This window comes from Euprymna scolopes, chromosome 5 (assembly GCF_053919585.1).
Source record: "Euprymna scolopes isolate OS-2025 chromosome 5, ASM5391958v1, whole genome shotgun sequence".
Lineage (NCBI taxonomy): Eukaryota > Metazoa > Mollusca > Cephalopoda > Sepiida > Sepiolidae > Euprymna > Euprymna scolopes.
Genome location: NC_136486.1, coordinates 144,114,425 through 144,134,235, shown reverse-complemented (window position 1 = coordinate 144,134,235; position 19,811 = coordinate 144,114,425).

The window sequence follows — 19,811 nt, the reverse complement described above, 5'->3', positions numbered from 1 at the left end:
TAACATTTCTACTAACTTCATAAGATGTCATGTGAGAAACTTAATTGAATATCAAGACATTATCTGAAGCGTTTTTATTTTGGTGTAACGTATGTGTTTACAGTGAACCTTAACTTTTAATAAACAGATTGGTATGCAATGACATAGGCTAGGAATCTTAGATAAAATATATATAAATTGGAAAAATGTGTGAACAAATGAAAAAAAAATGATCCGCTCTACTTGATGACATCAAGCACAGTAATATTTTAGTGAAGAAAATATGAAATTGATGTTCAGTGATTAGTTTGGATGAATGAGAAAATGTAATTGTTTGATGCATAAAAAATAACTCATTTGCTGTATTTGATATTAAGCAGCAAAAAAATAGTGATTTGAATATTTAGGAAAACATCAAATCAGATTATGTAAAAAAAAAAGATGAAATTAGAAAATATATATTTTCTGTTTATGAGTTTTGCCAATTAAAATTTTGTGGCAGAAATTGGGTGATTACCATGCAATTTTATTTTGGTAAAATTCTTAAATTATTTCAATGTTTATTATAATTTCTTATTAGTGACTTGTTATCATCAAAATCCGCCCCAAAGAGTGTCCTTTCTTTTATTAGGTATCAGAATAGGTATCCAGATTTCTACTTCTATACAAATATGATATTGTAGTACAGTAAATGTCAAATTGTTTTTCAAGTATTAGTTTGTAACGTTTGTACTGACTTCATCAGATGTCATGTAAGAAACTGAATTCTATGTAAGAAGACTTTATCTGAAGTGTTTTTATTTTGGTATATCATGTGTGATTACACTGTAGTAATTGCGCTGAAAGCATGTTAATTACAAATGACAAAAGTTAAATCAATTTCTGATTCAGCTACACAATATAAACTAAAGGAAATCAAATTTGCAAAATAAAAGCAATATGTAGTTATGGGTTAGTTTGGAGTTAGAATAAAAAGCCAACAAAACAGTTAGTTTGTATTGTGTAGATTGGTCATTTCTGATAGTATTGAGAGTCGTCAATGAAAATCTTAATTTCTGACAAAATACTGAATGTTTCTTGGATACCCATTCGTAAAAAGTACCTTTTTTGTGAAAAAAAAAAAAAAAAAAACACTCCCCGGATCACCTTCACCACCTTAAAAAAAAAAAACTTTATTCTTCAAAAAATGTGCACATTGTTAGTGTAAAAAACAGATTCGCACCACTTGATGAAATCAAGCATAGTAATATTTTAGTAAATAAAATATGAAATTGATTTTCAATAATTAGTTTGAATGAATATCAGAAAATGTAATTGTTTGATGCATAAGAAAGAACTCATCTGCTGAATTTGATATTAAGCAGCAAAATATTTCAAAACATAAAAGTGTGAAACATAACATGAATACTCTCCATTGTCACTTGAAAACATTGGTCTTGGTAGGCAGTTTATTAGATGGTGAAATAGTGGTCTTGGTATGGTGTGCTTAATATTATTGTATGCAAAATGTAAAAACACAAAAGAGGGTACAATCAATATTGAAAAAGTAACATCTGTCACAGAAAATAGTAATTTATAAATATCAAAAGAAATATTATTCTGTACTTAAAATGTTAAACTTACTGTTAACAATAATTTAAAATGGTGATCAGGATGAGTCCAACAACTTAGTCCTTGAGCTTTCTTATTGGTCATAGTAAAAAGAAATTGTAGTCTTTCAAGTTTGTTGGTCGCATTGGGATTCTTGGAATGTATCAACAGATTCCTGCATATGAATCTTTGTTAATTCCACACAATACAAAATATATATACAAAACAAAGTAAAGCAAAGTATAGGGTTAGTTGTGTCCTCTAATTATCAACCAAGTATATGTATTGATAAAAAGATAAAAGCAATTGAAATGTTTATTACAATGTATCAATATTAAATTTTTATCATGAACAACAAATCGAAATAATGATAGATATTTTGTGCTTATACGAAACTGGAATCAAGGATTGTCACCTGTGATTTTATATATGTCAATAGTGCATGCCACTACAAATGATATTAGCCAAATTAAGTTTTGTTTATTTCACCCATTATAAAATATATACACAAAATGCAGTAAACAAAGTTTAGGTTTAGTTAATGATAAGTTTAGGTTCGAGAAATAAGCAAAGAAAAGAAAAAAAGATACATTTGTTTATAGTGTGTAAATTGTAAGTTTGTAAATATTTAAAACTATCCACACTGGTATGTGGAAATTCTAGATACCTATTGTTATAAAGTTCCAATTCATGTTTGATATATCACTCTACATGTTCCCTGTTGCACCCCAAAGATGTAAATGATTATCGAGAAAGTGAAATGAAACAGTATTTGAAATAAAATAGAAACAAATGCTGATGTTTACTATATAAAACACTGTGTTCAATGGAATTGAGCCTTATACAATATTGGTGGAATAAAAAAATCCATTTTTTAAATTCAATTTAAGAAATGAGCAAAAATTTGATATTTAAAATATTTGGCATGAAGAAAAAGAAATATAAGATAAAAGGTGATAAAGCAGTAAGAATCATATGCTGAATTCAATTAAAAACAAATATGATTGTCAAAGAAATATCATGAAAATTTTGTAAGTGAAAAAAATTATTTTTTGATATATTTGGTTTCGAAGTATTAAGAAACATGTACAACTTCATTTTAAAGACAAAACGAAAACTGTACTAATGATAATGACAATGGTGAAAGGAAATTGGAAAAAAATGTATCAGAGGTAAAATGTTGGTCACATATACGTTTGTGTGGTATGCATGAAACACGTGTAGAAAATTATATTTTCTGATGCTGAAAGTAAGAAGAGAAACATTGTTAAAAAATGATCTAAAAGGCAATAGTAAAATCCTCATTTTTAGTGTGGGATATGTTGTTTGTTTCAATTGAGAAAGGAAACTTTAATTTATACAATTTGATGTTATAGATCACAAGTTTTATCACAATAAACATTGTGTTCTTTAATTATCAACCAAGTATATTTATTGATAAAAAGAGAATGTAATGGACATGTTTATTATAATTTATCAATATTAAATTGTTATCATGAAAAACCAATGGAAAGCGTGAATGTTATTTGGTGTTTTTAAAAAACAGCTACCAATGATTGTAACCAGTGATATTTGTGTATGCTAACAGTGCAAATGTGGTGGTGAAATGAATTTTTGTTTATTCTTCACAATATAAAATATATACACAAAACTAAAACATAATTTACGGTTAGTTAATGATAAGTTTAGGTTAGAGAATTAAGCAAAATTATAGATACCTATTGTTATAAAGCACCAATTCATGTTTGGTATATCAATCTACATGTTCCTTGTAGCACCCCAGAGGGGTAAATGAGTGTCAACAAAATGAAATAAAACATAGTATTTGAAATAAAATGAAAAAGTGCTTGAAAAGTGAAATATGCTGATGTTTACTATCTAAAACATTGCGTTCAATGCAATTGAAACTTATACTATATTGGTGGACTAAGAATTAAAGAAATAAAATTTAAGAAATTAGAAAAAAATTGATATATAAAATATTTGGCATGAAGAAAAACAAATATAAGACAAAAGGGGAAAAAGCAGTAACAATCATGTGCTGAAGTTCATTGAAAATAAATCGTTTGTCAAAGAAATATAATGAAAAGTCTCAGAGTGAAAAAAAAATGGGATTTTTACAAATCTGGTTTCCAAGTAATAGGAAACATGTACAGCTTCATTTTAACGACAAAATGTAAACTGTAGTAATGGTAATGAGAATGTTGAAGGAAATTGGCAAAAAATTGTTAGTCAAATGTTGATCAAATATTATAAGTTTGTGTGATATGCATGAAACGTTTAGAATATGATCTGCTCTCATGCTGAAAGCAAGTAGAGAAACATTGTGAAAAAATGATGTAAAGCTAAGCTAAGCAAACGACCAGTGAATGGAAATGTTTATTATAATGTATCAAGATGAACATATTATCATGAAAAAGCAAATCGAAATAGTGATAGTTATTTGGTGCTTATACGAAACAGGTATCAAGTATTGTCACCAGTGATTTTATTGATGTTAACAGTGCATGTAACTAAAAATAATGATGGTAGCGAAATTAAGTTTTGTTAATTCTACCCAATATAAAATATATACGCAAAACAAAGTAAACAAAGTTACGGGTTAGTTAATGATAAGTTTAGGTTCGAGAAATAAGCAAAGGAAAAGAAGAAAAAGGCACATGTGTTTATATTGTGTAAAATGTTAGTCTGTAAATATTTCAAACTATCAACACTGGTATGTGTAAATCCTAGATACCTATTGTCATAAAGTACCACTTCTTGTTTGATATATCACTTTACATGTTCCCTGCAGCATCCCAGAGAGTTAAATGAGTGTCCACAAAATGAAATAAAACATAGTACTGGAAATAAAATAAAATAAGAATATGTCTGAAAAGAAATAAATGCTGTTTACTATATAAAAAGTTGTTTTCAAGTGTCAAATGGAATTGAATCTTATACAATGTTGGTGGATTATGAAATTGCATGAATGAAATAACATTGGAGAAATAAGAAAAAAGTTTATATATACAATATTTACAAATGTAAGATAAAAGGTGAAGAATGGCCAAATCCGAGATCTATAAATCGTAAATTTTCAAAGTGAAAACAGTTTTTTTTTTTTTTTTTAGATCTGCTTTCCAAGTAATAGTAACCATGTACAGCTTCATTTTAAATGAAAACTGTACTAATGATAATGTTCATGGTGAAAGGAAATTGGAAAAAAATTAAAAATGTCAGAGGTAAAATGTTTGTGTGGTATGCATGAAACACGTGTAGAAAATGATCTCATGCTGAAAGTAAGAGAAACATAGCTAAAAAATTATGTAAACGCAATAGTAAAATCCTCATTTTTAGGAACATAGTGTGGGGTATGTTGTTTGTTTCAATTGAGAAAGGAAAGTTTAATTTTTAGAATTGGATGTTATAGATCACAAGTTTTATTACAATAAACATTGTGTTCTCTAATTATCAACCAAGTATATTTATTGATAAAAAAAGAAAAGTAATGGACATGTTTATTATAATTTATCAATATTAAATTGTTATCATGAAAAACCAATGGAAAGCGTGTTGGTTATTTCGTGTTCATAAGAAAAAACATCATGGGTTGTCACCAGTGATTTTATGTATGCTAACATTTCGCTGCAAATGTGGTAGCTAAATGTCTTTTTGGTTATTCTACACAAAATAAAATATATACACAAAACAAAGTAAAAGAAATGTCAGGGTTAGTTAATGATAAGCTTAGTACCAAGAAATAAGCACAGAATAAGGAAAAGAAAGATACATTTGTTGATATTGTGTCGATTGGTGAATTTGTTGGTTCATTTTGTTTTATGACATATCAACACTATATCAGGTTATTTCATGCCCAATCTAGTGACATTTTTTTTTTTCCTAGAATATATTTGTTTATTTAATGTTGGTTTCTATTTAACTCATAATTGGGACCCTAACAGGTACTACTACTCCAGATCAGAGTGGACTTGGTAGCAATAGCAATTAAATGGTGGCTTCACACTTCACAAAGCCCCATGTTTGGATACAGTTTATGGTCATATCCAGGACCTGGTGAATTTGTAAATAATTGAAACGATCAACACTGGCGAGTTAGAATTCTACATACCTATTGTTATAAAGTACCAATTTATGTTTTACATATCACTCCACAACGTTGCTGCAGAATCCAGACAGTTGAAAGAGTCTCAAGAAACTGAAAAGCTATTTAGTACTCTTAAATAAAATAACATGCATAAAGAAATCCTAATATAAGACAATAGATGAAAAAGCAATAAAAATTTTGTGTGGAATCAAGTGAAAACAGTTTCTTTGTCAAAGAAATTGCATGAAGATTCTCAGAGACTTTTCCTTCCTCGTTCCCTTCCCTTTTGGTGGACGGAAACTTTCACAGTGGCTCAGAAGGTGGGCTGAGCACACTTCCTACAAAGGTGGGATGGGTAAATTTCTTTTTCATTTGGTTGCCTGGAGGACAGGCTTAGGCCCCCCCCCCCAAAAAAAGGTTGGAGCCAGGGAACTTCTCCTCCCAGAAGGGGGAGGGGGGCCCGGGAAGGCTTCTCTTCCCATATTTTTTGTTTTGTGTAAGGTTGATCTCTTTCCAAAGGGAGTAAGAGGATATCCCTCTCTTAGGAGGAGACCGAAGGCTCCCTGGGCCTCCCATCCTCCTTCTGAGAGAAGTTCCCCGGCTTCCACATTCATTGCTCAGCCCGCCGTCCAGGCAATCAGAGTCTGATTGTCTGCCGTATATAAAAAGGCGATTTTAGCTTGTCAGGCGGTATGCTCTGCGTAGACCATTTTTCTTCCACCTGTTGACCTTCCCTCCCTGTCATACAATACGCTTAAACAGGATATTTTAATTTATGCAGATTCCATATAGACTTTTAGTTTCCCAGGGTGTATACCCTCCGTTGACCATTTATGTTTAAGAGTTTTCCTTGCCCCTTCTCTGCCCCAGAATGGGAAGGGAGCTCTTTCCCACTGTATGGGGGGGGGGCTTTCTTTTATGGTTATGTGGGGAGCCTTACCTTTACCCCCCTTAAGGTGGTAGGTCTTTTTTGTAAAATTGTTAGTCAAATGTTGATCAAATATTATAAGTTTTTGTGATATGCATGAAACATGTGCAGAATATGATCTGCTCTCATGCTGAAAGCAAGTAGAGAAACATTGTGAAAAAATGATGTAAACCTAAGCTAAGCAAACGACCAGTCAATGGAAATGTTTATTATAATGTATCAACAATAACACATTATCATAGTTATTTGGTGCTTATACGAAACAGGTATCATTGATTTTATTTATGTTAACAGTGCATGTCACTACAAATAATGATGGTAGCGAAATTAAGTTTTGTTTATTCTACCTAATATAAAGTATATACACAAAACAAAGTAAACATCTGCTGAATTTGATATTAAGCAGCAAAATATTTCAAAACATAAAAATGTGAAACATAACATGAATACTCTCCATTGTCACTTGAAAACATTGTTCTTGGTAGGCAGTTTATTAGATGCTCAAATAGTGTTCTTGGTATGGTGTGCTTAATATTATTGTATGCAAAATTTAAAAACACAAAAGAGGGTACAATCAATATAGAAAAAGTAACATCTGTCACAGAAAATAGTAATTTATAAATATCAAAAGGAATATTATTCTGTACTTAAAATGTTAAACTTACTGTTAACAATAATTTAAAATGGTGATCAGGATGAGTCCAACAACTTAGTCCTTGAGCTTTCTTATTGGTCATAGTAAAAAGAAATTGTAGTCTTTCAAGTTTGTTGGTCGCATTGGGATTCTTGGAATGTATCAACAGATTCCTGCATATGAATCTTTGTTAATTTCACACAATACAAAATATATATACAAAACAAAGTAAAGCATAGTATAGGGTTAGTTGTGTCCTCTAATTATCAACCAACTATTGCTAAAAAGAGAAAAGCACTGGAAATGTTTCTTATAATGTATCAATATTGAATTGTTCTCATGAAACACAAATCGAAATAGTGATAGTTATTTGGCGCTTATAAGAAACAGGTATCAGGGATTTTGGTGTATCAGATGTTTTTACAGTGAACTTAACTTTCAAGAAACAAATTGGTATGCAATGACATAGGCTAAGAATCTTAGACAAAATATATGCAAATGAAAAAAAATGTTGAACACTTATAACTTTGTATGGACTCTCAAAAACATTTGTAAAAAATGTGTAAACAAATGTAAAAAAAAAATGATCCGCTCTACTTGATGACATCAAGCATAGTAATATTTTAGTGAAGAAAATATGAAATTGATGTTCAGTGATTAGTTTGGATGAATGAGAAAATGTAATTGTTTGATGCATAAAAATAACTCATTTGCTGTATTTAATATTAAGCAGCAAAATATAGTGATTTGAATATTTAGGAAAACATCAAACCAGATTATGTAAAAAAAAAAAAGATGAAATTAGAAAATATATATTTTATGCTTATGAGTTTTGCCAATTAAAATTTTGTGGCAGAAATTGGGTGATTACCAAGTAATTTTATTTTGGTAAAATTCTTAAATTATTTCAATGTTTATTATAATTTCTAATTAGTGACTTGTTATCATCAAAATCCGCCCCAAAGAGTGTCCTTTCTTTTATTAGGTATCAGAATAGGTATCCAGATTTCTACTTCTATACAAATGTGATATTGTAGTACAGTAAATGTCAAATTGTTTTTCAAGTATTAGTTTGTAACGTTTGTACTGACTTCATCAGATGTCATGTAAGGAACTGAATTCTATTTAAGACTTTATCTGAAGTGTTTTTATTTTGGTAGATCATGTGTGATTACACTGTAGTAATTGCGCTGATAGCATGTTAACTACAAATGACAAAAGATAAATCAATTTCTGATTCAGCTACACAATATAAACTAAAGGAAATCAAATTTGCAAAATAAAAGAAAAATGTAGTTATGGGTTAGTTTGGAGTTAGAATAAAAAGCCAACAAAACAGTTAGTTTATATTGTGTAGACTGTTTAATTAACTTTGTTCATTTCTGATAGTATTGAGAGTGGTCAATGAAAATCTTAATTTCTGACAAAATACTGTAATTTTCTTGGATACCCATTCGTAAAAAGTACCTTTTTTGTGAAAAAAAAAAACACTCCCCAGATCACCTTCACCACCTAAAACACAAAAACAAAAATATCTTTATTCTTCAAATATTGTGGTTGACTGGAGGACGGGCTGAGCACTCCCAAAAAGGTAGGAGCCGGGGAACTTCTCCTCCCAGAAAGGGGGCCCGGGAAGGCTTCCCTGTCCCCATATTTTTTTTTTTTTTGTGTAAGGTTGATCTCTTTCGGAATGGAGTAAGCAGAACCGACAGGGGGGGGGGTCAATCAACCATACAAAAGGATATCTATCTCTTAGTTGAAAGAGGGAAGGTCTCCCTGTCCTCCCATACCCCTTCTGAGAGAAGTTTCCCCAGCTCTCAGCTTTGGGGGGGGGGGGGTAGGAGGGCTTAGCCCGCCCTCAAGGCAAATAGTCTGACTGTCTGCCTTATATAAAAAGGCGATTTTAGCTGGTCAGGTGGTATGACCTGCATTGACTATTTTTCCTCCACCTGTTGACCTTCCTTAATATTTATTTTTAATAATAAACACATTTTATTTTAATATTAATATTTATTTGTAATAATAAACACATTATATTATTTTAAATATTAATATTTATTTTTAATAATAAACACATATTATTTTAAATATTAATATTTATTTATAATAATAAACACATTTTATTCTACTTTAAATATTAATATTTATTTTTAATAATAAAAACAATTTTATTTGAATATTAATATGTATTTTTAATAATAAACTCATTTTTATTTTAATAATTATTTTTAATACTAACTCATTTTATTATTGTAAATGTTAATATTTATTTTTAATAATTATTGTTATTTAATAATAATATCTTCTATTTTTTTACTGTTTATGTCTAACTTTTATCGACTTTTTCTTTTTTAATAGCATATTCTTTAAATGAATAGAAAAATATAGAAAAATAATTTCCCAAATTTTAGACCCCGGTTATTTGGCTGATAGTCGATAAAAATGATTAAAAGAGAGATTCATGAACATTAACGTTGTCATATAAAAAGAAAATGCTAATAAGAAGTGTTTTTAATCAATGTAACATATTTATTCAACTTTGTCATATTCATATATTTGTTTGATGACAACTTTTTCGAATCTGTGTACAGTAAAAACGATATACTTACATAGGATTTTGAAAGCATTTAAACTGTCGAAGAGTTTTATTATAACTAAAAGAGTTTAGTTTGTTGAACTTAATGGACTTTTTTGTTGTATCTATTAACTGTTTATTCTTTTTATCAAACAAAAAGAGAATTTTTATATTGACATGTGATGGACTGTTTTTCTAACATCGAAATTTTAAAATTAGTTTTATTTAAATATAAAAAAAAACTCGCCATTAGTGGACGGTCAAAAGACAAATATATAACAAATAAATGTTAGGAAAGGCAAGATAAGTTACTTTTCTATCCAACTGGATATATTTTTTGTGTTTTTATTCAATGTAACATATTTATTCAGCTCGAAAAACATACAGTGTTTACCGATGTATTCGAAAAATGCCACCAGTTGTTTACATAGCCATTTGCCGGAAGTGACGGTTTTTTTTTATATAAGTTTTATTCAAACAGGCTTTAAGTTCAAATTAATGGACTTTTTTTTATACTTCCAAAATAAACTATTACAGTCGTTTAAAACATAATAGAAGTATTATTTTTTATTTTTTAAAAACAATGTTTACAAAATGTCTATGCGCGTTTCTTCCGGCCGGCTGCGAATAGCATAAATAAATAACTGTTGCCAGAATTTATCGCATTTTTATTTTTTAATAGCATTTTCTTAAAACGAATAGAAAAATAATTTCCCATGAAAAAAAAAAAAAGAAAATGCTATTAAATATAATAAAAATTACTGAGATAAAAATATAAAAAAATACGTACGTAACAACAAAAACACACCGAAGAAAGTGTGTGTGTGTGTGAGAGAGAGAGAGAGAGAGAGAGAGAGAGAGGGAGGGAGGGAAGAGGAAGCGGTGTATGTTGAATTTTGTTCCTTTTCGAAGCAGCACAAAAAGTAAGTGTTTCCATAGTAACCAAACCGTGACGTCACGTCACGTGACATGACTAAGCGTTTTTAAACGAATAGAAAAATAGAAAGAGGGTGATAGAGAAAGTGAGAGAGAGAGAGAGAGTAAGTGTGAGAGAGAGAGACGGTGTTGGTTTTACTCCCCCCCCCCTTCCAGCTTAAGAGGTATGAGGTCACGTGGTAATATACAAAATGGCTAATTATTTTACATTACATAAATATTACGATATTTTTATAATCGTCTAATATTTTGAAAGGTGAAATTTTTTAATCCCGTACTTTTTTTCCTGACATTTTTCGTTAAAACTCTTGTATAAATAATATTTTTAACCAGGTAATAACGATGGAAACATTGGCATAAAGTAAAAAAAAAGATATAACTGAGCCGAAGAGAAAAATGCAAAAGTATCGGAGAAAGATTTTTTTATTAACAATTGTTCGCCATTAGTGGACGTTGACGTCACGTCACGTGACATGACTAAGCTTTTTTTTTTTTACGTATTAATTACATTGGATCATTCAAGAATTACGTAATAAAAAGCATTACAATGACAGTTTTTTTTGGGACCCCCTTGGAGATAACTGATACGTTTACCCCTTTCTCCTCGTCCGTTTGACGTGAAATTTCGATATTTGTCATCCGGGACACGGAGCTTCGATATGATACCAAATTTATCAAGTCTGGTTGTGTGTTTCAAAAGTTTTAGCGTTACATACAAACATACAAACTCACAGACATTTGGGATTTATATATATAGACTAGCAGGGCTACCCGGCGTTGCTCGGGACCGTATAAACAATGAAAAAACAAAAGCAGATATTGAACATATGTTTGATTCTTAGGGGAGAGGAATCTTTCATCTCTATGTATTATTTGTTTTATCTACCCTAGGACTGATATTGTTCATGTTTTATCCCTAGCATAGGTAATTTACAGCATGTATATGAAATTGTTTTACCTTAGGGAGAAGAGAACAGGTAATATACAACATAATGTGTCTATATTACATCCCTGGCAACGCCTAGAAACCAGCTAGAACATGTATTTCAGTCAATCTTTATTATATCCTGGGCTATGCCGGGAAACCAGCTAATCTCTTTTTAGTGACTTGACCACCAAAATACCTCCCTAAGTGTGTCCTTTCTTTTGAACTTATTAGATATAGGTATCTAGAAATGTGTGTGAAATTTTGTTGAATGCATTGTTCACTATGATTTTCTTATTGTTCTACACAATATCAACTGTAGCGAAATAACACAGTAAACTTAGTGTAGTGTTAGAATAAAGAGCAAAGGAAAAAATTAGAATCATATTTTGTAATTGCAAATCTAAATTTGCTAGCATGTACCAGTATTTGCCAGGTTGTGGAAATTTGGAACTTATAACATATGTAGTGGCCTTTTCCTAGATACCTATTGCTAAAAATTATACTTTCATTTTGTTAGAAAAATCTCTCTTCAGATGCCCTGCATCATTCAAAATAAAAACAAATATTTTTATAATTGTTTCAGTATATTGCTACACAATGTGAAAGTTTTTAACGTTTGTAAAAAAAATCATGAATGTGCTTATATTGCAAAAAAGAAAATATCAGTGCACAGTATTGAAAGTGTTTGAGATTCAAAAGTCTGTAACATTTCTACTAACTTCATAAGATGTCATGTGAGAAACTGAATTGAATATCAAGACATTATCTGAAGCGTTTTTATGTTGGTGTAACATATGTGTTTACAGTGAACCTTAACTTTTAATAAACAGATTGGTATGCAATGACATAGGCTAAGAATCTTTAAAATATATATAAATTGGAAAAATGTGTGAACAAATGAAAAAAAAATGATCCGCTCCACTTGATGACATCAAGCACAGTAATATTTTAGTGAAGAAAATATGAAATTGATGTTCAGTGATTAGTTTGGATGAATGAGAAAATGTAATTGTTTGATGCATAAAAATAACTCAGTTGCTGTATTTGATATTAAGCAGCAAAATATAGTGATTTGAATATTTGGGAAAACATCAAACCAGATTATGTAAAAAGAAAAAAAAAAGATGAAATTAGAAAATATATATTTTATGTTTATGAGTTTTGCCAATCAAAATTTTGTGGCAGAAATTGGGTGATTACCATGCAATTTTATTTTGATAAAATTCTTAAATTATTTCAATGTTTATTATAATTTCTTATTAGTGACTTGTTATCATCAAAATCCGCCCCAAAGAGTGTCCTTTCTTTTATTAGGTATCAGAATAGGTATCCAGATTTCTACTTCTATACAAATGTGATATTTCGGATCTGTAGATAAACAATTTGTTGCATATATAAGCTGAGAATTGTTCTCTCTCATTCTCTCTCTCACACACCCACACATTCTCACTTTTATAGATATAATAGATAAATTATGCTAGATATATTTCCATGTGTCTGAATAATCTATATACAAATTTTCAAATCTGTAGATAAAAAATTTGTTGAGTATATAGGTTAAGAATTGTTCTCTCTCTCTCTCTCTCCTCTCACGCATGCTCACTTTTATAGATATAATAGATAGATTATGCTAGATATATTTCCATATGTCTGAATACACTATATAAAAATTTTCTAATCTGTAGATAAAAATTTGTTGAATATAAAGGGTGAGAATTGTTCTTACTCTCTCTCTCTCACACACAGACATATTCTCACTTTTATAGACATAATAGATAGATTATGCTAGATATATTTCCATATGTCTGAATACCCTATATACCAATTTTCAAATCTGTAGATAAAAAATTTGTTGAATATATAGGTTGAGAATTGTTCTCTCGCTCTGTCTCTCTCTCTCTTGCTACCTCACACACACACGCAAACATTCTCACTTTTATAGATATAATAGATAGATTATGCTAGATATATTTCCATATGTCTGAATACCCTATATACAAATTATCTAATCTGTAGATAAAAAATTTGTTGATTATATAGGTTGAGAATTGCTCTCTCTCTCACAGACACACACATTTTCACTTTTGTAGATATAATAGATAGATTATGCTAGATATATTTCCGTATGTATGAATACCCTTTATAACAAATTTAAAATCTGTAGATAAAAAATTTGTTGAATATATAGGTTAAGAATTGTTCTCTCTCTCTCTCTCTACCTCACACACACCCACACACACAAACATTCTGACTTTTATAGATATAATAGATAGATTATGCTAGATATATTCCATATGTCTGAATACCCTATATACAAATTTTCTAATCTGTAGATAAAAAATTTGTTGAATATTTTCAACCCTTATCCTCGAGTGGCGTCTGGGCCTTGATAAGTAGTAATGCGTATTTAGCAAAATATAAATATATATATATATAACAAATTTACTGAATTTCCATTACTAACGATTACTGTATTGTCCAATTGACTACTGCGCTTTTCAACCCTTATCCTCGAGTGGCCTCTGGGCCTTGAGAAGTAGTAATTACTAACGATTACTATATTGACCAATGGACTACTGCACTTTTTAACCCTTATCCTCGGGTGGCCTCTGGGCCTTATTGTCCAATTGACTACTGTGGACTTTTTAACTCTTATGCTCGAGTGGCCTCTGGGCCTTGATAAGTGGAAATGACCAAGTAACAAAAAATAGGTATATAACAAATTTACTGAATTTCCATTACTAACGATTACTATATTGTCCAATTGACTACTGTGCACTTTTCAATCCTTATCCTCGAGTGGCCTCTGGGCCTTGATAAATGGTAATGCGTATGTAACAAAATATACATATATATAACAAATTTACTGAATTTCCATTACTAACGATTACTATATTGTCCAATTGACTACTGCACTTTTAAACGCTTATCCTCGAGTGGCCTCTGGGCCTTGATAAGTGGTAATACCATCGAGTGGCCTCTGGGCCTTAATAAGTGGTTGTGCCTAAGTAACAAAAAATAGGTATATTACAAATATCCCGCATTTCCATTACAACCGACTACTACGGTGCACTTTTCAATCCTTATCCTCGAGTGGCCTGTGGGCTTTGATAAGTGGTAATGCGTATTTAACAAAATATTAATATATATATAACAAATTTACTGAATTTCCATTACTAACAATTACTATATTTTGTCCAATTGACTACTGCACTTTTCAACACTTATCCTCTAGTGGCCTCTGGGCCTTGATAAGTGGTAATGCCTATCTAAACAAAATATAAATATATATATAACAAATTTCCCGACTTTCCATTACTAACGATTACTATGTTGTCCAATTAACTACTGCCATTTTCAACCCTTATCCTCGGGTGGCCTCTGGGCCTTATTGTCCAATTGACTACTGTGCACATTTAACTCTTATCCTCGAGATGTATCTGGGCCTTGATAAGTGGAAATGCCTAAGTAACAAAAAAATAGATATATAACAAATTTCCCAAATTTGACTACTGTGCACTTTTCAACTCTTATCCTCGAGTGGCCTCTGGGCCTTGATAAGTGGTCATATATATTTTTTACAAAATAAAAAAAAAGGTTGGAGTCGCTGAATAACTCATCCTCCCGTTAAAGCGGTTCCATCCTCTTTCCCCAATTTGACTACTGTGCACTTTTCAACTCTCGTCCTCGAGTGGACTATGGGCCTTGATAAGTGGTAATACATATTTTATGAAAAATATATATATATATATATATATATATATATATATATATAACAAAATAGGTTGGAGTTGCTGAATAACTCATCCTCCTGTTAAAGCGGTTCCATCCTCTTTCCCAAATTTGACTAATGTGCACTTTTCAACTCTTATCCTCGAGTAGCCTATGGGCCTTGATAAGTGGTAATATATTTTTGTTATAAATATATATATATATATATATATATATATATATATATAAAAAATAGGTTGGAGTCGCTGAATAACTCATCCTCCCGTTAAAGCGGTTCCATCCTCTTTCCCGAATTTTACTACTATGCACTTTTCAACTCTCATCCTCGAGTGGCCTATTGTCCTTGATAAGTGGTAATATATATTTTTTAATAAAAGTATATATATATATATATATATAAAAAAATAGGTTGGAGTTGCTGAATAACTCATCCTCCCGTTAAAGCGGTTCCATCCTCTTTACCGTATTTTTTATACAGTGCACTATTCAACTCTCATCCTCGAGTGGCCTATTGTCCTTGATAAGTGGTAATATATATTTTTTAATAAATATAGATATAAATATATATATAAAAAAACAGGTTGGAGTCGCTGAATAACTCATCCTCCCGTGAAAGCGGTTCCATCCTCTTTCCCGAATTTGACTACTGTGCACTTTTCAACTCTAATCCTCGAGTGTCCTATGGGCCTTGATAAGTAGTAATATATATTTTTTACAAAAATATATACATACATATATATAACAAAATAGGTTGGAGTCACTGAATAATTCATCCTCCTCTTAAAGCGGTTCCATCATCTTTGCCGAATTTGACTACTGTGCACTTTTAAACTCTCATCCTCGTGTGGCCTATGGGCCTTGATAAGTGGTAATATATATTTAAAAATAAATATAGATATAAATATATATATACCAAAATAGGTTGGAGTCGCTGAATAACTCATCCTCCCGTTAAAGCGGTTCCATCCTCTTTCCCAGATTTGACTGCTGTGCACTTTTCAACTCTAATCCTCGAGTGTCCTATGGGCCTTGATAAGTAGTAATATATATTTTTTACAAAAATATATACATACATATATGTAACAAAATAGGTTGGAGTCACTGAATAATTCATCCTCCTCTTAAAGCGGTTCCGTCATCTTTGCCGAATTTGACTACTGTGCACTTTTAAACTTTCATCCTCGAGTGGCCTATAGGCCTTGATAAGTGGTAATAGTTTGTACAATAGTTTGTACAATATATATATCTATATATATATATTACAAAATAGGTAAGAGAGAGAGAAGAGGGTGAGAGAGAGAGAAGAGAAAGAGGTAGAGAGAGAAGAGGGTGAGAGAGAGCAGAGAAGAGGGTGAGAGAGAGCAGAGAAAGAGGGTGAGAGAGAAAGAGGGTGAGAGAAGTGAAAGAGGTAGAGAGAGAAGAGGGTAAGAGAGAAAGAGGGTGAGAGAGAGAAGAGGGTGAGAGAGAGAGAGGTAGTGAGAGAGAGAGATAAGAGAAAGAGGTAGAGAGAGAGAGAAGAGGGTAAGACAGAGAGAGAGAGGGGTAGTGAGAGAGAGAGATAAGAGAAAGAGGTAGAGAGAGAGAGAGAAGAGGGTGAGGGAGAAAGAAGAGGGTGAGAGAGAGCAGAGGGAGAGAGAGAGAAGAGAAATAGGTAGAGAGAGAGAGATGAAGGTGAGAGAGAGCAGGGAAAGAGGGTGATAGAGAAGAGAAAGAGGTAGAGAGAGAGAGAGAGAAGGGTGAGAGAGAGCAGAAAAAGAGGGTGAGAGAGAGAGAAAGAGGGTCAGAGAGAGAGAGAAGAGAAAAAGGTGTACACAGAGAGTGAGAGAGAGAAGAGGGTAAGAGAGAGAGAGAGAAGAGGTTGAGAGAGAGAGAGAGATAAGAGAAAGAGGTAGAGAGAGAGAAGCGGGTGAGAGAGAGAAGAGGGTGCGAGAGAGAAGAGAAAGAGGTAGAGAGAGAGAAGCGGGTGAGAGAGAGAGAAGAGGGTGCGAGAGAGAAGAGAAAAAGGTAGAGAGAGAGAAGAGGGTGAGAGAGAGAGAAAGAGGATGAGAGAGAGAAGAGAAAGAGAGAGAGAGAAGAGGGTGATAGAGAAAGAGAGTGAGAGAGAGAAGAGAAAGAGAGAGAGAGAGAGAGAGAAAGAGGGTGAGAGAAGAGGGTAAATGTGCATCTTTTTTTATAGTAGGTAATGCTTGGGAGACTGTGCACATTGCCTCCTCCCCCCTCCCCCCTATAAACGCGGTTCCATTCATAAGAAAACAAACTCGTATAAAAGTAATTTTCGTGTATTTAAGCGGCCTTATACTGATAGCCACCCCTCCCCCTTCCAGTTTAACAGAGTTAGGAGGTAAAAACAAAATGGCTAAAGCCTTGTTTACATGGTAAACTATAGCAAAGAGCATAGTCATCTTTCTTCGCCGGTAAAAAACTTCAAGCAAAAATAAAAACATTTTCCCTACGTCAATTTTTATGTAATTTTGGGATTCTTCTTTTTGAAGTGCGATAAATCCGTTGGTAATAACGGTTCGACTCTTAAACTAATATTTAACTGTGTTATAGTATCAATGATACTCCTCGCAGGCAGCTTTAATGTACGTCAGAGGCTCAGCGTAGCCGACATTTTACTGAGCTGACGTCACGTCACGTGACAGCTAATGAATAATGTTAAAATGACAGGTTTTTTGGGGGGCCCCCCTGGGAGAAAAATGATCAGTTAACCCCCTTCTAGTTGTCCGTTTGACGTGAAATTTCGATATTTGTCATCCGGGTGATCAAGGTGCAATATGCTACCTAATTTGTCAACTTTGGTTGTGTCTGTCAAAAGTTTTAGCGTTACAAACAAACATACATACATACATACATACACACCGATTTTTGCCTTTTATATATATAGATGGAATTGAATTCATCTGCAAAAGATCTACGTAATTTGCATATTCTTTTAAAAATTAATTTTAATTAATTAGTTTTTTCGGTTTTCTGATGGGATGATCATCTTTAGTTAACTAGTACGTGTAATTATATTCATGTAGATATGTTTGCGTAATATTTGCGTAAAAACACGAACCTCTTTCTATATCTAATTATGTATGCGTATATATATTTGTTTATAAAAAATTAATACCAAACTCCTCTGTCAGTTTTTGATCTACAGACATGAAACTTTATATATAGGGTATTTGAATCCATGCGAAACTTTATATTTGGATTTTAGTCGGAGAAAATCGGTGCAAAAGTGTGGAAATTACAGAAATGGAATTTGTTGGGTGAAGGTGAAATGACGGCATTACGAATATGCATGCGTGACGTAATAGCTATTGGTTGTTCATGTTTTAATTTTTAGCCTTGCAGCAAACATCTCTTCATAGCTCAGGCATTAAGGACAAAAAAAAAAAAAAATAAATCGTTAGCTAAACATTTTGGTTTTGATTCTCGGTGGTGGCGCAGTGGCGCACGAGTAATTTTTTTATAACCTTTTTAAATCATCACTAGCGCTGGAACAACATATACTCTTTGTATTATCTTAAATCTCGAGTGTGTATCCGTTGTTATTTTGTATGCTTTAATAGTGGTGTAGTTTCGGTTGATTAACTGTGTCTGTGTCGGATATATACTCGAGAGTCAAAACAATGATAAGAATATGTATTTTATGTAGACATATTTGCCTCTCTCTCTTTCTCTCTCTCTCTCTCTCTCTCTCTCTCTCTCTCTCTCTCTCTTCATATATATATAAAGAAAGAGAGAGAGAGAAAGAGATATATATAGAGAGAGAGAATGTTACATATTGACTGTTTCGCTGTCTCATAGAAACTAAACACCGCAAAGAGTTCTGATGCTTTTAGGAATTTACCTGCTATCTAAGCAAGTGAAAATCCGCAATCACACGTCTGGCATAAGGATACCTACCATAAGGTTCTGTAGATATGTTTAAAACGATTACCTTTCTGTCACTTTTCTGATCTTTCTTTAAGTGACGGATCAACGTTTGATACGTGCGAAGAGAATGAAGAACAAATCATAGCAAACATTGTTTCGCATTTAAGCAAAAGATTTGAATTTTTATTTTATGTTCGAGCCGTTGTCTTCATTTTAGTGGTTGCCATATTCACAACGTTTCAAAAAAAAAAAAAAAAAAAAAGAAAAAGACGTAAAAGCAAAAATCGGAAACGACACAACAATCTGGAGGATGTTGACAATGTTAATAACAATAATGGTTCATCTCCGAAATATCATCAAATACCATTTTGATGTTTTTCATTCATAAAAGCGGCGAAAGCGCTTATGCTCTTTTCTATCTATCTATCTATCTATCTATCTATCTATCTATATATGTATCTATCTATCTATCTATATATGTATCCATCTATCTATCTATCTATGTATCTATCTATCTATCTATCTATCTATCTATCTATCTATTAGTCTATC